This window comes from Mustela nigripes, chromosome 2 (genome assembly GCF_022355385.1).
Source record: "Mustela nigripes isolate SB6536 chromosome 2, MUSNIG.SB6536, whole genome shotgun sequence".
Lineage (NCBI taxonomy): Eukaryota > Metazoa > Chordata > Mammalia > Carnivora > Mustelidae > Mustela > Mustela nigripes.
Genome location: NC_081558.1, coordinates 68159638 through 68183362, shown reverse-complemented (window position 1 = coordinate 68183362; position 23725 = coordinate 68159638). Strand labels below are relative to the sequence as shown.

The following is a 23725-nucleotide window of genomic DNA, read 5'->3' as shown; positions in this document are numbered from 1 at the left end:
CCCCTGGAAGCACGCTGTTGGGTGGAGGAGGGAAAGGGCAGCCACCGGGGTGCAAATCCTGCTCCCAACCTTCGGGAGCATGTTGCTGATGATAAAGGTTAAATTAAAACTATTAAGCTAGCGGTGCCGGCAGGGACGCGCCTCCTGGTCTTGGAAAGCCCGGCTATTAATCATCCAAAACGAGAGTTGCTTTTCTCAGGTGGGAGAAGGGGGCCGTACGAGACCCCCCGCCCCCGGAGTTGTGGTCCGGAAGAACGGATGGATTCCGCAGCCTCTTTCCCCACCTCCCCATAGCCCTGCACCACCCTAGAAGGCAGGAATTCGGAGAAAATGCGGTGTCACGTTCACCACAGTGCCCGCGGACGCGTCTGCGCCAGCTCTAGCAACACGTGGGGACCGCGAATCTGGGCATCTGCTCTCCACTTGGGTGGTTATGTGGGTATACTTATATGATTATTTATTATAACCAGATTTAAATGAAAAGTCTATTTCTACACTGGATTCTTTTCAAACTTTTGTCCAAGGTAGTTTCGTACTCGGTTTGGGCGGGGACGCGGGCGAGGTCGCCGCGGAACTCAGCTGAATCAAGGGGACCTCGGGGAGGAAGACGGAGGCCCTAGGTCCCTGGATGCTCCAGCCCCGTCCCCTATTTCTGTCAGCCTGGCGACACGTCTGTCGCCCCTGAGGGCCTTTCCAACCAGAATGTGACTCTCAGTATGGAAGTCAGGGGACCTTGACCCACTGGTACCTGGGTTTCGCTGGGCGCGGGAGAATTATCAGGCAGGTTTACCCGAAAAGGGGGTTTAGAGGTAAAGCTTCTGGTGCAAATGTTGTACAGAGAACCTTCGAGGAAGCCGAGAATTTGACCAATGTAAACTGGGTGGGGGGAGGCGGAAAAGCATCACACATGAAAAGAAACGACGTGTACCCCTAAGTCCCCGCCTCCAACTTCTCCAGACCGCAAAGGCTGAGGAAGTCTTCTCAGTAAAGTGTTAAATCCATCAGGAGGAAAAATGCTCGGTTAAAAAACAAAAATTAAAAAGCGCCTCTTTAATAGGAAAGTGGGTAAGTTTTCCATTTCCAGGTGTTAATCTGGATGGTGCCGCCGCATTAAAAATGGGGGGGGGGGGTTGACTATGACAAGAGAATGCCAGCACACGGGATTCAGAATTTTCACAATTAAAAATAGCCCCCCCCCCCCCCCCGCACACACCCCAAACAGCTACTCCAGCAGGGGCTGGGGACCAGGAGGCTGTAATCCGGGGTAGGCGGCGGGGCCACTTGTTGCGGCACTGCCAGATGAGATAATTGCCAAGAGGATCTGGAGAAGGTTCAGAGTTAAAAAATCCCTTCTCCGCGATGCAGATGCTCCAGACGCCTAGGCAGGCGGCAAGCACTGACTCAGTGCCTCGAGATTTTTTTTTTTTCCCCGCTTGAACTCTGGACCATCTTCAGACAGACCAGTGCTTTGTCTTCTGGGAATTACTGTGTGTTAGAGGCATTACACACACACACACACACACACACACACACACACACACACACACGTCGCCCCACGCTGGGAAGATGTGGGGCCCAGGTGCCTCGGACTTTCGTGGGTTCTGCCCTTGAGAAGCCAGAGCAAGGTGGATGGCCTCCATGTAGCTGCTGCCCTAGGACAGGTAACTCGGAGAAGCCCTCCTTCGGCTGCCTGGAAGTGAGGCGTGGAGAGGCTGAGGACGGAGGCCCGGGGTGGTCCAGGTGCACAGACAGCGCTGGCTGCAAGGAAATGCAGAAGTGTTGGCAGGAAGATACTGCGCGCGGGCAGGAGGGTCCTCCGGATTTCGAGTGCATCGTCTACCGGGTCACGCTCTGTTGAGAAAATGCGCGCTACCCGTGAAGGATACAGGGGCACCCGCCAAGTGTCGGTGCAGGGCCGACCCGCCAGCCTTGGGAGGAGGACGCGTGGCTTGTCTATATTCCGCTCGCGGCAGTCTCGAGGGCGTCGGGCAGCCGCCGCTTTTTAAACCCTGGCGGCCGCGGAGGCTTTGCCTTCAGCGTCCTCCGGTGGCACCGTCTGGGGTTTGAAAAGCCGAGCACACGAGCAACTTGCTATGGGTTTGGAGTAACCACATCTTAGGACTGTGAAAAGCTGCCTCGTGGGGACTTGGGGTCGGAGAGGGGAACGGAGTTAAAAAAAAAATTTTTTTTTTTTTTTTAAATGACATGAACTTGGTAGAACTGACCTGACCTTTTATAAAAGCCTGCTAGAAATTTGGAGGTGTTTGGGGGTAGGAGCTGAGAATGGGTTAATACTAGGTTTGGGACCACTACGGGAAATGCCCAATTTAAAAGACTGCCCGCTCTCCGGCTGCGCTCTTGGGAGCTCAACCCAAATGGAGGCGCCGCTGCGTTCGCAATCACTTTCCCGCATTATGACACCTGGCGCTGCCCTGCGACTCCCACGTCCCCGCGGCCAAAGCCCTATGCGCGGGTTGGAACCAGCAAAGTCTCTGCCCGCCCCTGCCCCTTTAAATGGACCTTTTTTCCTTTCTCTTTCATCTTGAGGACACGTTAACGCGGGCAAGGACCGCAGTGCGACCGGCGGGCACTTCGCCGCCCCCCGCTGCTTCCTCTGCGCGGGGCGCCCACTGCGGAGCTGCTGCGGCAGCGGGGCCACAGCCTGCCAGTGCCTCCCGCCTCCTCCCCAGTAACCACACCTCAGTCGCGTACCACCGGGTCTCCCCGCAGGGCAGCCTTCCCAATACCGCGCGCTCCCGGCGCCAACCCCGCTAGGGGCAGGAAGCCCGGACCATGTGCCTGCGTCCGTGTACCGGCATAAGGGAGCGCAGACGACGGCGACCTGCGACCGCTCCAATGCCCCCAGCTCGGGGTCCACCCACGTGGAACCCGCCGGCCCCGCCAGTCCCCGGCGCCACTCTCCTGAGCTCGGCTATGGGTGGCAATTCCCTCGAAGCACCACGGCACTCCCATTGATCACTGTCCATCCCAGTCTTTCCCCCATGTCTGGGTTTGGAAGCCCCTTGGTCCTCCGCCCGCACCCTCAGCCGTTCCCGGACAAAGCAGGCGGGCTTTCCGCACCGGAGCCGAGAGGGGGCCCAGACACCGCGAAGCAGACCAGCGCGGAGAGCGCCTCCAGGCGCGGAGCCTGGGTGCTGTCCCAGCCCCTGGCCTGCCCGCAGGGTGCCGGGCGGGGACCATGGGGGCCGACTGTGTGGTACAGGCACCCCACCCGCCGTTCCTCTGGCGCGGACACCCGGCCGCGGTGGCGCTGCAGGATGGAGGCCCCGCGGCACCGGTTCATCCACACCCACGTGCCCCTCGTGTGCGCGCCCCCGTCCTGCAGACGCTACCCAGCTGGCGCCACCGAGATTTCCGGGCGGCCCCACCCTCCCCGGCCTCAGCGCTGCTCTCCTGGCATTCGGAGTCTCGTTGGCGTCTTTGCAACAGCATCCAAGACCAGGCGCCGCCACCGAGAGCCAGGCTGCTCAGCAAGCCTGCCGGCCGCTGCTCAGAGGCCGCACCTCCCGCCCCTTCCCCGCCCCCGTCCCGCGTTCACCTTTTCCTGCAGGCGGTGGGGTTCAGTCACTGCCCCCGGACAGTTCAGCCGCCGCCCACCGCCTCCCGGAGGATGCAGCAGGAGAGCGTTCCTGAGGCGCCAGCCCCCTTCTTAAACCCTTCCCTGGCTTTCAGCATTACCTTCATCAGCCGGCCACCTTTCTTGACAGTGACAGAGGCATAGCTTTCCGTCTCCTTTATTTCTCACGTTCATACCAGTGCCCACCTACACACACACATACGCACATGCACACACACACCTGAACACCGCGAGGCCAGGGCCAGTAATCTGCCTCCGGAACTTCTAATTCCAACACTCTGCAGTGCACATCACCTGCTGACAGCAAGGTGAGGGAGTGTCAACTTAGGAGCCAGGTTTCTTAAAATTTATGAAATAGCTTTCTGGCCTTGGACAATGCATTTTAAGAGGATTGTACTTTAAAAATAATAATAATAACCCTAATAGTGGATGCTGCAGCAAAGACACACTTTTAAAATAATATTAAAGTATGTTGAGATGATTGTAGGTTCACATGCAGCTGTTTGGAAACGATGCAGAGAGATCTTGTCCACCCTTTACCCAGTTTTCCATTAATGGTAACAGTTCCCAAAACTATAGCACAATATCGCAGCCCAGGTATTGACATTGATCCAACAATATTATTTAGATTTCCCCAGTTTCTCTTGTACTCATCTGTGTGTGTTTACTTAGTTCTACAGAATTTTATCAAATGTGTAGGTATGCATCACCATCTTCAAGATACAGAACTGTTCCATCACCACGTAATTTCTCTTGTTGCCTTGTGTAACCTCACATCCTTGGTGGGGGGGGGGGCTGAAAACCATTAACCTGTTTTTCTATAATTTTGTCATTTAAAGAATGTTATATGAATGGAATTACAAAGCGGTGTAGTCTCTTTAGACTGGTTTTGTATTTTGTATTTTTTTTTTTTTTTTAAGATTTTATTTGAGAGAGAGACAGAGAGCATGAGCAGGGGCGGGGCAGAGGAGGAGGGGGACAAGCAGACTTCTTGCTGTGCTAGGAGCCCTACCTGGGGCTCAATCCCGGGAATTTGAGCTGAAGTCAGTCACTTAAGTGACTGTGCCAACCAGGAGCCCCTGGATTGGCTTTGTTCACTCAGCAAAATTCCTTTGAAATTTGTCCAAGTCCTTATGGGTATCAATAGTTCATTCCTTTTGTTGGCTGGATAGTATGCCATGCTATGATGGTACTACAAATGTAAATAGTTTCACCATTCACTGGTTGAAGGATGCCTGTCTGGGTTGTTTCCGGATTTTGGCTGTTACAAATGATGCTACTATGAACATTTGTGTACAAGTTTTTGTGTAAATGTAACTTTCCATTTCTCTGGAATAAATGCCTAAAAGGGCAATTGCTGGATGATACAGGAAGCACATTTTCAGTTTTCTGCCATTCTCTTTCCCAGAATGCCTGGACAATTTTACATCCAGTTTCTCCTCTCCACAGCATTTGGTATTTTCACTATTTTTTGTTTATTTTTAGTGATTTTGATAGGTGCAGCAACATCTCCTTGTGGTTTTAATGCGCATTTCCTTGATGGCTAATGATACTGAATATCGTTCCGTATGCTGATTTACCATCTTTATACCCTTTTTGTAAAATGTTTCTTCACGTATTTTGCCCATTTTCTAAATAGAGGTTGTTGTTTTGACTTTTACTTTAAAGCTTTGAGAGTTCTTTTTTTTAAAACCACTTTATTGAAATTTGATTGACATACAAAAATGGTACATATTTAAGGTATACAATTAATAAATTTGGAGATGAGTATATATTTGTGAAACTTATCACCACCTTTGCAATAAATATTTCCATCACCTTCAAAAGTCTCCTCCCACCCTCTTTATTATTTTTTTAATTTTATTTTTTCAGTGTTGCAAGATTTATTGTTTATGCACCACACCCAGTGCTCCACGCACAATGTGCCTTCCTTAATACCCGCCACCATCCTCCCCACTCCCCTCCAAAACCCTATTTGTTGCTCAGAGTCCATAGTCTCTTATGCTTCAACTCCCCCGCCCTGATTTCCCCCAATTCACTTTTCCTTTCCTTCTTCTAATGTCCTCCATGTTATTCCTTATGCTCCACAAGTAAGTGAAGCCATATGATAATTGACTTTCTCTTAATTTCCCTCAACATAATCTCCAGTCCCGTCCATGCTCATACAAAAGTTGGGTATTCATCCTTTCTGATGGTGGCATAATATTCCATTGTATATATGGACCATATCTTTTTTATCCATTCACCTGTTGAAGGACATCTTGGCTCTTTCCACAGTTTGACAACAGTGACCATTGCTGTTATGTTCACTGGGGTACAGATGGCCCTTCTTTTCACTACATCTGTATCTTTGGGGTAAATACCCAGTAGTGCAATTGCAGAGTCATAGGGTAGCTCTATTTTTCATTTCTTAAGGACTCTCCACACTGTTTTCCAAATTGGCTGCACAAACTTGCATTCCCACCAACAGTTTAAGAGGGTTCCCCTTTCTCCACATCCTCTGCAACACTTATTGTTTACTGTCTTGTCAATTTTGGCCATTCTAACTGGTGTAAGGTGGTATCTCAATGTGGTTTTGATTTGAATCTCCCTGATGGCCAGTGATGATTAACATTTTTTCATGTGTCTGTTAGCCATTTGTATGTCTTCATTGGAGAAGTGTCTGTTCATGTGTTCTGCCCATTTTTTGATGTGTTCTTTATTACTTTTATCATGTGCAATATAAACACTTAACATCAAATCTATCCTCTCAGCAAAATTTTAAGTATAAAATGCAGTATTGTTAACTATATGTGATATGCTATACAGTACGTCTCTAGGAGTTACTCATCTTGCAGAAGTGAGACTTTATACCCTTTGACCTCCCTATTTCCCTCTTCCATCAGACCCTAACAACTACCATTACAGTCTCCACTTCTATGAGTTTGACTCAGTGAGTGATAGCAGGTGTATTTTTTATTCTGTGTCTGGCTTATTTCATTGAGCATAATGGTTTTCAGGTTCATCCATGTTGTCATAAATGCCAGAGTTTCCTTCTTTAAGACTGAATAATATTCGATTATGTGTGTACACACACACACACACACACATACATCTGTCTCTATATACATATATAACCTACATACCTATAAATGTATGTATATAAAAGCCATTGTATTTATATACATATATGTATATATACATATATGTGTGTGTGTATGTGTGTGTGTGTACTATATCTCACATGTTTATCCATTCCATCTGTGGATATTTAGGTTGCTTCAGTGTGCTGGCTATTGAGAAAAATGCTGCAATGAATGTGGGAGTGCAAACAATTCTTTCTTCAAGATCCTGATTTCAGTTCCCCTGGATATATACCCAGAAGTGAGATGGTTGGTTCAGTGTGGCAATCTTATTTTTAGGGTTTTTTAAGACCCACCACACTGTTTTCCATAGTGGCTGCTCCAGTTTATATTCCCACCAACAGTGCACAAGTATTCCATTTTCTCCACATCCTGGCCAATGTTTTCTATTTTTTTTTCTTTTTAATAATAATTATCCTAACAGGTGTGAGATGATATCTTTTTGCAACCTTGATTTGTATTTCCTTGATGATTAATGAGGTTAAACACCTTATATGCCTTCTTTTGAGAATGTCTGTTCAATTCCTATGACCATATTTAATAGGCCTGTTTGTTGTTGCTGCTGTTTTGCTATTGAGTTGTAGGAGTTCCTTATATTTTGGATATTTACCCTTTACAGAAATATATTTTGCAAATATGTCCCCCATTCTGTAGGTTGTCCTTTCATTTTGTTGATTATTTCCTTTATTGTGCAGATCTTTAGTTTGATACAGTCTTATTGTCTGTTTTTGCTTTTGTTACTGCATCTAAGAAATCATTGCCAAGACCACTGTCAAGAAACTTATCCCCTATGTTTTCTTTTAGGAGTTTGATGGGTTTGGGCCTTATGTTTAAATTTTTTATCTCTTTTTTAAAAAAAGGATTTTACTTATTTATTTGAGAGACAGAATGAGCACAACGGGGGGGGCAGGTCAGAGGGAAAGGGACAAGCATACACACACACACACACTCTGCTGAGTGTTGAGATGAGCACTGAGCTTAACCCCAGGACCTGAGCCAAAATCAAGAGTTGGAAGCTTAACCAACTTAGTCACCAAAGTACCCCCAATTTTTAATCCTTTTGAGTTAAATTTTGTGTATGGTATAAGAAAAGGGTCCATGGGCGCCTGGGTGGTTCAGTTGGTTGAGTGACTGCCTTCGGCTCAGGTCATGATCCCGGACTTCCGGGATTGAGCGCCACATCAGGGTCCCAGCTCCTTGGGGAGTCTGCTTCTCTTTCTGACCTTCTCCTCTCTCATGCTCTCTCTCACTCATTCTCTTGCAAATAAATAAATAAAATCTTAAAAAAAAAAAAAAGAAAGAAAAGAATCCAGCTTCATTCTTTGATTTTTGAATATCCAGTTTTCTCAACACCATTTATTTGAGAAACTTTTCTTCCCCTATTGTGTATTCTTGGCACCTTTGTCAAAGATTGGTTGACAATATATATGGGGCTATTTCTTGTCTCTCTATTCTGTTCTGTTGGCCTATATATCCGTTTTTATGTCAATACCATATTATTTTGATTACTGTAGCTTTGTAATATATTTTGAAGTCAGGAATATGATGTCTCTGGCTTTATTCTTCTTTGTTTTTTAAGATTTTATTTATTTATTTGTTTATTTTAAAGATTTTATTTATTTATTTGACAGACAGAGATCACAAGTAGGCAGAGAGAGAGGGGGAAGAAGGCTCTCCGCTGAGCAGATGCAGGGCTCGATCCCAGGACCCTGGGATCATGACCTGAGCTGAAGACAGAGGCTTTAACTCACTGAGTCACCCAGGTGCCCCTAAGATTTTATTTATTTGACAGAGAGAGAGAGAGCGCGCACAAGCAGGGGGAGTAGTAGGTAGAGGGAGAAGCAGACTCCCCACAGAGCAGGGAGCCTGATGTGAGACTCAATCCCAGGACCCTGGGATCATGACCCAAGCTGAAGGCAGTCGCTTATCCAACTGAGCCACCCAGGTTCCCCAGCTTTGTTCTTCTTACCCAAATTTCTTTGGCTAGTCAGGATTCTTTGTGGTTTCTTATGGATTTTAGGACTTTTTTTTTTTTTTCTATAAAGAGTGCTATTGGAATTTTGATAAAGGCTGCATTGAATCTGTAGTTTCTTTGGGTAGTATAGACATTTTAACAATATAAATTCTTCCAATTTTGAACATGTGAACACATTTATTTGTGTCTACTTCAATTTCTTACATCAGTATTTTATACTTTTCTATTTAAAAATCTTTAACCTGCTTTGCTAAGTTTATTTCTAAGTATTTCCTGCTGTTATAAATGGGATAATTTTCTTAATTTTCTTTTTGAATGGTTATTAGTATCTAGAAGTATAACTCATTTTTGTGTATTGATTTTGTACTGTGAAACATTACTAAATGCGTTTATTAGTTCTAACAGTATTTTAGGGGAAGGGGGGATCTTTAGGGTTTTCTACATATAAGATCATGTCATCTACAAACAGACACAATTTTACTTCTTCCTTTCTGATATGAATGCCTTTTATTTCTTTTTCTCACCTAATAACTCTCGCTAGAACTTCCAGCACTATGATAAGTGGAAGTATTAAGAGTGGGCATCTTTACCTTGTTACAGATCTTAGAGGGAAACCTTTCAGTTTTTCACGGTTAGATATGGTGTTAACTGTGAGCTTTTCATATATGGTCTTTATCATGTTGAGGTATGTCCTTCTGTATCTAATTTGTTGAGAGTTTTCATCATGAGAGGATGTTGAATTTTGTCAAATGCTTTTCCACAGATAATCATGTGATTTTTATTCTTCATGCTGCTCATGTGGTGTATCAGATTGGTTGATTCCTATATGTTGCATCACTCTTGCATTCCAGGGACAAATCCACTTGATCATATATGATCTTTTCAATACGATATTTAATTTAGTTTGCTAATATTTTCTTAAGGATTTTTGCATCATTTTTATCAGAGATACTGGCCTGTAGTTTTCTTTTCTTGTGATGTCTTTGCCTGACCTTGATATCAAGGTGACACTGTCCTCATAAAACGAATTTGGAAGTGTTCTCTTCTCTATTTTTGGAAGAATTTTAAAAGGACTGGTGATTCTTCCTTAAATGTTTGGTAGGGTTGACCTGTGAAGTTATTTGGTCCTGACATTTTCTTTGTTGGGAAATTTCTGATTAGTGATTCAATCTCTTTATTTATATTGGTCTGTTCAGGCTTTCTGTTTCTTCATGATTCCCTCTCGATAGGATGTATATTTCTAGGAATTAATACATTTCTACTATGTTGTCCACTTCATTGCCATATAGTTGCTCATAATGGTCCTTTATGATCTTTTGTATTTTTGTGGCTCCACTGAAACATCTCCTGTCTCACCTCTGACTTTACTTTTGTGAATCTTTTTTCTTAGTCTAGCTAAGGGTTTATCAATGTTGTTTGTCTTTTCAAAAACCAATTCTTAGCTTTGTTGATTTTTTTCTATTACATTTATTTTTGTTTTAACCTTTGTTATTTTCTTCCTTCTGCTAACTTTGGGCTTAATTTGTTCTTTTCCTAGTTCATTGAGGTATAAAGTTGGGTTGTTTGAGATCTTTCTTCTTTTTTAATGTAGGCATTCATTGCAATAAATTTCCATCTTTGTGATGCTTTTGTTGTATAAGTTTGAGTTTGTTATGTTCTCATTTTCATTAGTCTGAGGTATTTTGTATTAAATTAAAGTCCCTGTTTCTGTAGATTGTCTCTGTTTCTTTATGATCTATGTTACTTTTGGGTTCTCTTTGCTTTTAGGATCCCTTTTAATATTTCTTGCAGGGCTGAATTAGTGATCACAAATTCTTTTAGTTTCTGTTTGTCCTGGAAGCTCTTTATATCTACTTCCATTCTGAATAAGAGCCTTGTGGGATAAAATATTCTTTTTTTTTTAAGATTTTTTAAATTTATTTTTTTGACAGACAGAGATCACAGAGAAGCAGGCAGAGAGAGAGGAGGAAGCAGGCTCCCTGATGAGCAGAGAGCCCGATGCGGGGCTCGATCCCAGGACCCTGGGATCATGACCTGAGCCGAAGGCAGAGGCTTTAACCCACTGAGCCACCCAGGCACCCCGTGGGATAAAATATTCTTAGCTACATGTTTTCTGATTTATTACCCTGAATATATCATGCCACTTCTTTCTGGCCTGCCAGGTCTCTAGTGGATGGGTCTGTTGCCAGTCTAATGTTCCTATCACTATAGGTTAACGAGTCCTTGTCTTGAGCTGCTTTCAGGATTTTCTCTTTATCTCTGGGTTTTATAAGCTTCACTATCATATGTTAGGGTGTTGGTTTATTTTTATTGATTTTGAGGGGGGTTCTCTCTATTTCTTGGACTTGAATGCCTGTTTCTTTCCCAACATTAGGGAAGTTCTCAACTATGATTTGCTCAAATATATCTTCTGTCCCTCTCTCTCTTTCTTCTTCCTCTGGGACCCCAATAGTTCTAATATTGTGTCATTTAATGGTGTTGCTGATTTCTTGAAGCCCTCTTTCATGGTCTATTAGTTGTATTTCTTTCTTTTCCTCAGCTTCCTTCCTTTCCAGAATCTTGTCTTCTATGTCATTGACTCTCTTCTGCTTCATTTACCCTAGCTTTTAGAGCATCCATTTTATTTTATTTTTTTTTTATCTTTTAAAGATTATATGTATTTATTTGACACAGGGAGGGGGATCACAAGTAGGCAGAGAGGCAGGCAGAGAGAGAAGGGGAAGCAGGCTCCCTGCCAGGCAGAGAGCCTGATGTGGGGCTCGATCCCAGGACCCTGAGATCATGACCTGAGCTGAAGGCAGAGGCTTAAACCTCTGAGCCACCCAGGTGCCCCTAGAGCATCCATTTTAGACTGCATCTCAGTAACGCATTTTAAATTTCAACCTTATTAGATTTTACTTCTACAAAGAGATTCTCTAATGTCTGTTATGCTTTTCTCGACCTGAGCTAGTAACTTCATAATCATTATCCTGAATTTCAGCTCTGACATTTTACTTACATCTATATCAGTTAGATCTGTGGCAGAGTATTACCTCAGGTTCTTTCTTTTGTTGTGAATTCCTCCTTCTAATTATTTTGTCCAGAGAAGAATGAATGAATGAGAGAACAAAATAAAAAATATCCACTACAACCCAAGCAAAATACACACTAGATGAATCCAAAAATGTCAGAAACCAAATAAGAAAAAAGGAAAAAAAAAAAAAAAAGGAAAAGGGAGAGAATATAATCCTCTGGGTGGACAAAACAGAGTGATCCACTTGATCCTGGGTGTATTTTGGTCTTTTTGTTAGAAGACACGAAATCCCAAAATTGTAAAGAAAGCATAACTTACATATAAACAAACAAACAAAAAACATGTGAAAGGAAGCAAAAAATGAAGAATATATCTATAAAATATAAATGTAAAAATAAAAGTTAAAAAAAGACTTAAAAACAGATTTGATAAAATAAGAAACAGTTTGAAAAGGAAAAAAAGAAAAAAAAAGGAAAATATGACCTGAAAAATGACAGAATCATGAGAAAAACCCTCAAATTCTATATACTATTTCCCCCTAGCCTAGCCTTGGGGTTTTGCAGTTTTGTGTGATCCATAAATTTGGTATTTACCTGATATTCTAGCTGGTCTTCTGGGAAAGGAGTCTGTTGCACTGATTCTCAAGTGTGTTTGCCTGGGCCAGTTGCAATGTCGCCTGCCAGGGGACTGGGCTCATTGTAAGCTGCTTCTGGTTGTTCTATGTGGCTTTGTTCCCTGAAGGGTTCTGCTCCACTTTAAAGGATGAAAATAAAATGGCCCACAGGATCTCCAGCCCAGGAGCTAAAAGATTGCAGTCCCTTCTCTTTAGTAAATCCTCAGGGAAAATGAGTCTTCACTTTCGCATGCACCAAACTCTGCAGACTCCTGTGGTGTGCACCTACACCAATCCTTCCAGGGAAGGGAGGAGGGTCACTAGGGGTCAGTCGCTTGCAAGGCCTCTGCAGGGAGAGTGGTCACCTGATCCTGCATGCACCCACCTTGCCCTTCTTGGGGGAGTTGTTGTCTCATTTCTCCCCCTTGCAGGTCCCCCCCACCACACCATTCAGCCACAGTTTGCAGTTTATGGCAAACTGAGCTCAGAGCCCACTCCCAGGCTTGCTGATCATAGCCAGTTTCCTGCTCCAACACTTGAGAACCCTGCTGGCTCAAGCACCCCCATTCCTTCTGTGACCCCAGGGATCCTGAGATCACGCTGTCGCACCAAGGATTCTTCCCCACTTTGCCACCTGAGTGCCTTTCAGGCAGGGACCGTCCTTACTGGAGTAGACTTCTAAAAGTTCTGATTTTGCATTCTGGAGCTGTATCACTTTCTGGTAATCAGCTAGCTTATGGAGGCTCCTTTACCCTACGATTTACCTTCTGATATATCCCATCAGATTAATTTCTCTGAAGCCCCTAGTGGTCAATTTTCTTTGTGGAATTCTAGTAATTCTTTTCTTACATCTCAGTTTGAATTCATAGGTGTTCAGATGATTTGATATATACCTAGCTAAATTCAAGGGACGAGATGAAATGAGGTCCTTTCCTCTTCGGCCATCTTGCCTCCTTCTCTGACATATTTTTAAAATTCCCTTTTGAGTTCCTCTTTGACCCAATGATTGCTCAATAATGTGCTATTTAATTTCCATGTAAAGATGACTTTTCCTTTTTTCTGTTTTTGTTATTGATTTCTACTTTTTTTTTTAAGATTTTATTTATTTTATTTGACAGACAGAGATCACAAGTAGGCAGAGAGGCAGGCAGAGAGAGAGAGAGAGAGGGGAGGAAGCAGGCTCCCCGCTGAGCAGAGAGCCCGATGCGGGACTCGATCCCAGGACCCTGAGATCATGACCTGAGCCAAAGGCAGCGGCTTAACCCACTGAGCCACCCAGGCACCCCTGATTTCTACTTTTATTCCATTGTGTTTAGAAACTGTACTTAGAGTGATCACAATTTTCTTAAATTTGTTAAGACTTTTTTATGGCCCAGGTGACCTACCCTGGAGAATGTCCTGTGTGTGCTAGGGAAGAATATTTTGTATATGGATGTTAGGTTCATTTAGTCTATAGTTTGTCCAAGTTGGCTGTTTTCTTATTAATTTTCTGTCTGGATGACCTATCCATTATTGAAAGTGGGAAACTAAAATTTCCTAACATTGTTATATTGTTGTCTAATTATTCCTTCAGATCTGCCAATATTTAATTTATATATTTAAAATACTCTGATTTTGGCTGCATTTATACTTATAATTGTTATAAAATCCTGTAGAATTTATCCTTGTATCATTATGTAAGGAACATCCTTGTCTCTTATAGCAGTTTTTTACATAAAGCCTTTTTTTTTTAAAGATTTTATTTATTTATGTGACAGACAGAGATCACAAGTAAGCAGAGAGGCAGGCAGAGAGAGAGGAGAAGCAGACTCCCCACTGAGCAGAGAGCCTGATGTGGGGCTCGATCCCAAGACACTGGGATCATGACCCAAGGTGAAGGCAGAGGCTGAACCCACTGAGCCACCCAGGTACCCCCATTAAGTCTTTTTCTATCTCATATAAGTATAGACACTCTTGCTCTCTTTTGGCTATCATTTGCACAGAATATCATTTTCTATCACTTCACTTTCAACCTATGTATGTCCTCAAATCTAAGACAAATCTCTTATAAACAGCATATAGTTGGGTTTTGTTTTTTATCCATTCAGTCACTCTATATCTTTTGATTGGTGAGTTTAATCCATTTACACTTAACATAATTATTTATAGGTAAAGACTACTCTCATTTTATTCACTTGGTGGGGGGGGTCTGTTTTATAGTCTGTTGTTCCTTTATTTTTTTCTTGCTGTCTTTGTGATTTGTCATATTTGTAGATTTTTGTGTGTTTTTGTTTTGTGTGTATATGTGTTTTGTAGTAACATACTTTGATTCTTTTCTCTTTATTTTTTTTAATTTCCCTAGGTTTTTCTGTTTTAATTGCCATGAAGAGTGAATAAGATTTCTTATTTTACCAGTCTATTTAAGCTAATAACAATGCATATTCAACTGTATTAAAAACCACACTTTTACTAACCCCTTCTTTATTTTATTTATATTGGAATTTACTTATTTTTCATTGTATATCCATTTATAAATTTTTGTGGTTCTAGTTATTCTTAACGCTTTTGTCTTTTAACTTTCATACGAAGATTTAAAGTTACTTATGCACCATTATTATCATATTACTTTATATTTTTGTATATATTTATCTTTACCTGTGAAATTTATGCTTTCATCATGTTTTTAGCATTCTTTTATTTCATCTTACCTAGTGATGAATTCTATCAGTTTTATTGATCTGGGAAAGACTTTATCTCTCCTCCATTTTAATTTTTTATTATTTATTTATTTGTTTCAAGTTTTCATTTAATTTGTAGCTAATTAACTTATAGTGGAATATCAGTCTCAGAAGTAGAATTTAGTGATTCATCACTTACATATAATACCTAGTGCTCATCACAGCAAGTGCCCTTCTTAATATTCACCACCCATTTAAACCATCCCCTGCTTACCTTTCCTCCATCAACCCTGTTTCTACACAATCATTAAGAATCCCTTACAGTTTGCCTCCCTCTTTTTTTTTCTTCCTCTATATTCATCTGTTTTCTTTCTCAAATCTCACAAGAGTAAAAGCATGTGGTATTTTTCTTTCTCTGACTGACTTGATTAGCATAATACACTCTAGTTCCATCCACATCCTTGCAGATGGCAGGATTACATTTTTTGGTGGCTGAATAATATTCCATCATATATATATATATATATATATATATATATATATATATATAGTCACATCTTCTTTATCCATTCATCAGACAAATGTATTCTTTCCATAATTCGGCTATTTTTGATAATGCTGCTATAACTGTCGGAGTGCATGTGCCCTGTGAATCTGTATGTTTTATCCTTTGGGTAATACCTAGTATTGCAATTGTTAGATCATAAAATAGTTCTATTTTAAACTTCCTTAAGAACCTACATAGTGTTTTCCAGAGTAGCTGCCCAAGTTTGCACTCCCACCAACAGTGTACAATGGTTTCCCTCTCTATATCCTCACCAACATCTGTTGTTTACTGTGTTATTCTGCAAGGTGTGATGCACTGTCTCATCATAGTTTTAATTTGTATTTCCCTAATGATGGGTGGTGTTGAGAATCTTTTCATGCATCTGGTAGCATCTGAATAACTTTGGAAAATTGTCCATTCACATCTTCAGCCCATTTTTTAGCTGGAGTATTTGTATCTGGGGTGTTGATTTTAATAAGTTCATAAGATTTTAGACTAACCCCTTATAAGATATGTCATTTCCAAATCTCTTCTTCCATTCTCTGGGTTGCCTTTTAGTTATGTTGACTGTTTCCTGTGCTGTGCAAAAGTTTTGCATTTTGATGAAGTCCCAATAGTTAATTTTTGCTTTTGTTTCTCTTTCCTTTGGAGATGTGTCTAGCAAGCAATTGCTGCAACTGAGGTCAAAGAGGTTGCTGCCTGTGTTATCCTTTAGGATTTTAATAGTTTTCTTTCTCACATTTAGGTCTTTCATCCATTTTGAGTTTATTTTTGTGTAAGGTATAAGAAAGTGGTCCAGTTTCATTTTTCTGCATGTGGTTGTCCAGTTTTCCCAACAAGATTTGTTGAAGAGACTGACTTTTTTCCAGTGGATAGTCTTTCCTGCTTTATCAAAGATTAGTTGACATAGAGTTGTGGGTCTATCTCTGGGTTCTCTGTTCTGTTCCGTTCATCTATGTGTCTTTTCTTGTACCAGTACCATATTGTCTTGATGATTACAGCTTTGTAATACAGCTTGAAATCTGCAATTGTGATGCCACCAGCTTTGGTTTTCTTATTAAGCATTCCTTTGGCTCTTTGGGGTCTTATCTGATTCTATACAAATTTTAGGGTTCATTGTTCCAGCTCTGTGAAAAATGTTAATGGTATTTTGAAAAGAATTCTTTGAATGTATAGATTGCTTTGGGTAGCACAGACATGTTAACAATATTTGTTCTTCCAATCCATGAGCATGGCGTGTTTTTCCATTTCTTTGTGTTCCTCAATTTCTTTCATAAGTGTTCTACAGTTTACAGAATACAGATCTTTAACCTCTTTGGTTAAAAAAAAAAAAAAAAAAAGCTGGCATCCAGGTTGGCTGCCCTCAGCAGGTGTCTCTTTTCCTATGCTAATGAACAAGGCAGCATAATAGCACATACCAGTTCTTTTGTCCCCTAAGAGGTAGTGTTACCTCTTCCAAATGCGCTCCCAGAAGGGGAACTGTCTTTCCATATTTGACTGAGGGAATATTCGGAGCATCCTGTCCACTTCTGGGCCTCTGCCCTCCTCCATAGAAGCATCACTGTTTATGCCAGCTTCCACTCAGGCACAGTGCAGGCTCTAAAACTTCAGTCTTGAAACTCCCCTGGTTGTAAAAACTGACAATAATCAACCTCTTTCATTTTCCCAGCCATTGGTTTTGGGGGAAGTTTTCTTGTGCAATCCCCTGTGCACTGTTCTCTCTCTCTCTCTCCTTTCTGTGATTAGGGGTCTCTCCCCTCCCATGATTCTTTTCTCCTCCAAATCATGCATCCACACCTCCTATCTTTGATGTGGCCTCTTTTCCCCCCTCTAGTTGTACAGTATATTCTCCAGTCCTCAGACTGATTTCTTGGGTATTAAGAATGATTTGATATTTATCTAGCTGTGTTTAAGGGACAACACAAGCATAGGGTTCCCCTACCTATAACTTCATCATCTTACATCCTCCTTCTTCACTTTTTAGAGTACAGTTGTGCTGGGTATAACATTCCTGGTTGGCTGCCCCCCTCCCACACACACCTTCAGAACTTTGCATTTATTATCCCACTTTTTCCCCAGTTTACAGACTTGTTCTGGGGAATTCATTTATAATAGTATTATGGGGGTTCCTTTGTACATGACAAATCGCTTTTCTTTTGTTGCTTTAAATATTCTACCTTTAAATTTGACTTCTAACAATTTAAGTATAATGTGTCTTGGTGTAGACACCTTTAGAGTCAATATTTTTGAAGTTATTCAGACTTCATGAATCTGGTTATTTCCCTCCACAGGTTTGGGAAGTTTTTAGTCATTATTACTTTAAATAAACATTCTGTCCTCACTTTTTTTCTCTTTTCCTGGTGTTCACATAATGTATTTTGGTTTACTTATGTTTTCACAAGTATCACAGGCTTTCTCCACTTTTTTCATGCTCTTTTTCCTTATTTTTTTCTTTGGACTGGATAATCTCAAATGACTTGTCTTTACATTCACTGATTCTTTCTTCTGCTTGGTGAAGACTTTTGTCAAAATGTTTTAAAAGTTATTTCAATTTAGTCATTGTATTCTTCAGTTTCAGAATTTGTTTGGTTCCTTTATTTTATGGTTTCTATGTTTTTGTTGGAGTATTTATTTTGTCCATATATTGTTCCCTTATTTCATTTAGTTGTTTATTGGTGTTATCTTGTAGCTCTTTAAGGTGATTATTTTGAATTCTTTTTCAGACATTTCTTAGATCTTCATTTATTTAGAGTTGGTTGCTGGAGCTTTAGTGGTGTCATGTTTCCCCAATTCATTATGATTCTTATAACCTTGCATTGGTTTCTGAGTATTTGAAGAAGCAATCACCTCTTAAGTCTTTATAACCTTGCTTTGTCAAGAAAAGCCCTTTATCAATGAGCCGAGCCATAGATTGTGGGCAGACCAATTGGTGGGGGCCGTGAGCGGACCCAGTGCTGGAGTCTATGAGTGGGCTTTCTCTTTCTTTCCCCTACAAGAGAACTCATTGGCTAAAGGGATTGCTCTTGACACTGCACTGTGTTGGCTTGGGGGAAAGATTGTGCAAGTAAAGTGAAACTATTTTCTTAACTTTTCCAATGACTCTTTTCTCATTTCTGTGCTCCACTGATGTGCTGTAAACACTGACCTGAATTTTGGAGCTCTCATAAGCTTTTTTTGTGCATGTGTGGTTGTTAAATTGGTATTTGAATGAGAGGATAAGTTCTGGGATCTAATATTATGCCACTTGCTATCTTCATTCTTCTAAGAGTTCTTTATATGTTTCAGAAAAAGTCCTTCTCCAGATATATGGCTTGCAAATATTTTGTCCCAGTCTCCACCTTGTGTTTTCAACCTCTTCACATGAACTTTTGTGGAGCAAAAATTTCCAATTAAATAAGATTTGACTAATCAATCTTTCATTTTATGGATCTTGTTCTTGGTATCAAGCCTAAGGATTTTTTCCCTAGCCCTAAATGCTTAAGATTTTTCTCCAATTTTTAAAGTGAATTTTATAGTTTTACATTTTTTATTTAAGCTTGTGTCCATTTTGAGTTAATTATTCTATAAGGTGTGATGTGTATAGATGAGAGGTTAATTTTTTTGGCCTACGGATACCAAGTTGTTGTAGCATCATTTGTTGAAAAAGCTATCTTTCCTCCATTGAGTTGCTTTTGCACATTTATGAAAAGTCAGTTGGCATATTTGTGCATGCCTTTTCCTGTGTTTTCTATTTAGTCCCATTGATTTATGTGTCTATCCCTTTACCAATACCAAACTGTCTTAATTACTGTAGCTATAACAAACTATAGTAAGCTCTAATATCAAGTAGAGTGATTCCTTTCACCTTATTCTTCTTTTTAAAAGATCATTTTAGCCCTTTTATGTCTTGTGCTTTTCCACATACATTTTAGGTTGGACTTTCTATATTTACAAACATCTTGGTATGATTTTGATAGGAATTGCATTAAGTCTGTAGATCAATTTGAGGGAAAAGCGGACAACTTTTCCATGTTTAATCTTCTAATCCATGGACACAGCATATCTATTCTTGTATTTAGGTCTTCATTGATTTCTTTCACTAGCATTTTGCAATTTTCAGCATATATATCTTATTTGTGTTCTGTGAAAAATGTTGATGGTATTTTGATTGGGATTGCATTGAATGTGTAGATGGCTTTGGGTAGCATAGACATGTTTAATAATTATTTATTCTTCCCGTCCGTGAACATGGCATGTTTTTCCATTTCTTTGTGTTCCTCAATTTCTTTCATAAGTGTTCTACAGTTTTCAAAGTATAGATCCTTTACTTCTTTGGTTAGGTTTATTCCTAGGTATCTTATCGACTTTTGTATAATTGCAAATGGGATGGATTCCTTGGTTTTCTTTCTTTCACTTCATTGTTAGTGCTTAGAAATAAAACTGACTTTTCTGCATTGATTTTATATCCTGCAACTTTGATGCATCCCTGAATCAGTTCCAGCAATTTTTTTCTGTGGTCTAGGAATTTTCTATATAAACAATCATGTTACTTAAAGAGGGCCAGTTTTATTGTTTTATTTCTTCCTTTCCAATCTGTGTGACTTTTTTTGTTGTTGTTGTTCTTGTCTTATTTCAGTAGCTAGAACTTCCAGCACTCTATTGGATAAGAGTGGTAAGAACAGAATCCTTGTTTTCTTCCCATTGTTAGAGGGAAAGCATGCAGTCTTCCACCTTTAGGTATGTTATTAGCAGTAAGGTTTTGCAAATTTTTTTTCAAGTTGAGATAATTCTTCTCTATTTCTAACTTGCTTAAAGTTTTCATAATTAATAGGTGTTAGATTATGCCAAGTGCCTTCTCTGCACCAATTGATAGTATTATATGATATGATAAATTGATATCATTGATTCGTTTTTGAATGTTGGACCAGATTTGCATGTGTAGAATAAATCCTATTTTATCATGGTGCATAATTCTTCCTATACATACTTAAAATCAGTTTGCTAACATTTTGTTGAATAATTTTGCATCTAAGTTCATGAGAGATAGTGACATAAACTTTTCCCCTTTTTTGTACTGCCTTTGTTTGGTTTTGGTATTAGTCTCATAAAATGAATTGAGAATTGCTCTGTCTTCTATTTTCTGGTAGAGATTATACAAAACGGGCATTAATTCTTCATTTAGTATTTTGTAGGATTCTTTAATGAAATTATTTGGGCCTGGAAATTTTTAAGTAATTTTTTAATGAATTTAATTTCTTTAATGGCTACAAGACAATTCAAATGATCTTGGCTGTGTTAAACATAGATTAACTACGTGGTACATCAATTCTACTTCCAGGTGTATACCCCAAAGAATTGAAGGCAGGAATTCAAGCAGATAATTGTATACCAATGTTTATATCAACATTATGCACAGTAGTCAAAAGATGGAAAAACTCAAATGTCCATCATGGAAAAACAATGTATATACATAAGTGGAATATTACTCAGCCTTAAAGTCAGATACAAAAGTGAAAATATATGTCACTTATATGAGATAACTAGAATAAATAAATTTACAGAGATAGGAAGTATAATAGAGGTTATTTGGGCTGGGGAGAGGAAGGAATAGGGAATTACTATTTAGGGGGTAAAGAGTTTCTGTCTGGCAAAAATAAACTATTGGGAGTATGCCAAAATAAAAAGGTACTGCACAGTAAAGAAAACCATCAATGGGACAAAAAAGCAACCTACAGAGTGGGAAAAGACACTTGCAAGTGATATATCTGGTAAGGGGTTAATATCCAAAATGTATAAAGAACTTTTCAAACTCAACATCAAAAGAAAAAAAAAAACCCACACACAAATAATCGGACTAAAAATGAACAGAGGAACTAAATGGACACTTGTCCAAAGAAGTCATATAGATGGCCAATGGACATATGAAAAGATACTCTACATCACTAATCATTAGGGAAATGCAAATCAAAACTAGAATGAGGTATCACCTTACACCTGTCAGAATGACTAGTATCTGAAAGGAGTAACAAGTGTTGGTGAGGATGTAGAGAGAGAGGAATCCTCATGCACTGCTGGTGGGAATGTAAATTGGTTCAACCACTATGGAAAACAATATGGGAGTACCTCAAATAATTAAAAATAGAAATACCATATAATCCTGGCCATTTATACCATGCATTCTATGCCTTACTCACCTCCAACTGCCTGTCTCACCACCATCACACCCTGCTGCTACCCTACAGAAATGCTTTGATTACCCATAGTCTTTTGCCAAATTAGGCCTGTGTTCAGGGCACTGGCTCCTTATCTCACTTGGGCTCTTGCCACAATCTGAGCTTTGATGCATCAAAGTGCAGACCTTTTAGCCTCTTAGCCTGCTATAGCCATTACTATGGGACCAAAGGGAAGAAAAGTGATTATTCAACAGAATTGGGAAAGTCTCAAAGTAACAAAAGATGGTATGACTATTTTTTTTTATTTTCTTTGGTATGACTATTTTTAAGTTAAGTTCACTGATCTAAAAGATAAATATAAAAATATTGGTGTTAAACTTGTTCAAGATTTTCCCAATAATACAAATGAAGAGGCTGGGGATGGCACCACTACTGCTACTATACTCTACATGCTCTATTGCCAAGGAAGGCTTCAAGAAGACTAACAAAGGAGCTGTTCTGTGGAAATGGTAGCTGTTGATGCTGCAGTTGTTGAACCTAAGAAGTAGTCTAAAACTGTGACAATCCCTGAAGAAATTACTCAGGTTGCTATGATTTCTGCAAGTGGAGACTAAGAAATTGGCAACATCATTTCTGAAGCAATGAAAATGACTGGAAGAGAGGGCATCATCACAGTAAAGGATATAAAGACACTAAATGATGAATTAGAAATTATTAGATTGATGGTGATGGAGGTTATATTTCTCCATACTTTATTAATACAATTCCAAGATACCTATGTTCTCCTGAGTGAAAAGAAAATTTCTAGTGTCCTATCCATTTTACCTGCTCTTGAAATTACCTATGCTCAGTGTAAGACTTTAGTCAAAACTGCTAAAGATGTTGATGAAGAAGCTCTAAGGATGCTGGCTTTGTATTTAGCCTATTGGCTAAAAATAGGTCTTCAGATTATAGCAGTCACAGCTCCAGGTTCTGGCAACAAAAGAAAGAACCAGCTTAAAGACATGGCTACTGCTACTGGTGGTGCAGTGTTTAGAGAAGGATTGACTAATCTTACAGATGTTCAGCTTCGTGACTTAAGAAAATTTGGAGAGGTCTTTGTGACCAGAGATGATGCCATGCTCTTGAAAAGATGACAAGGCTCAAATTGAAAAATATATTCAAGAAATCACTGAGCAGTCAGATGTCACAACTAGTGAATATGAAAAGGAAAAACTGAATGAACATCTGGCAAACTCTTAGAGTAGCTGAGCTGAAAATTGGTGGGACAAGTGGTATTGATGTGAATGAAAAGAAAGAGGGTCACAGATGCCCTCAATGTCACATGAGCTGCTACTGAAGAAAGGCATTGTTCTGGGAAGCAGTTGTTCCCTGCTTCAGTGTGTATTCCAGCCTTGGGCTCAATAACTCCAGCTAGTGGAGATCAAAAACTTGGTATAGAAATTATTAGATGAACACTGAAAATTCCTGCAGTGACAATTGCTAAGAATGCAGACTGTTGAAGGATCACAGAGTTGAGAAAATTATGTGAACTTCCTCAGGAGTTGGTTAAAATGTTTGCTTGAAGATTTCATGAATATAATGGAAAAAGGAATCGATCCAAATAAGTCCTAAGAACTGCTTTCTTCGATGCTGCTGGAGTGGCCTCTCTATTAACTAAAGCAGAAGTTGTCTTGAATTTTCAAAGAGAAGGACTCTGGAATGGGCAGAATGGGTGGAATGGAAGGTATTATTGGCAGTGGTATGTTCTAATTCCTAGAATAGTGCTGAGCCATTACTAATGAACTATGAGAGGAAGCTCAAGGCAGAGCTCCTCACTAATAATTTCAGAGAAGAGTGTTGAAGGAAATGACTGAAGAAAAGGATGGCTGATGTTTAAGGAAATCACTGTAACCATCAGTTACAGTTGACAACATATAATAGTTTACTGCTGTCATTGTCCATGCCTGCAGATAATTTATTCTGTACTTTTGAATAAAAAGATACTTATATGTTCCTGATAACTGAGCACAAGGACAATGTACTGCTTTCAACTTAAATCACTGAGG

At 40.3% G+C, this 23725-nt stretch overlaps 1 pseudogene; it reads left to right on the top strand.

Moving 5' to 3' along the window:
• Positions 1-21748: 21748 nt before the first annotated feature.
• Positions 21749-23429, top strand: LOC132009933 (60 kDa heat shock protein, mitochondrial-like; annotated as a pseudogene).
• The last annotated feature ends 296 nt before the right edge of the window (positions 23430-23725 follow it).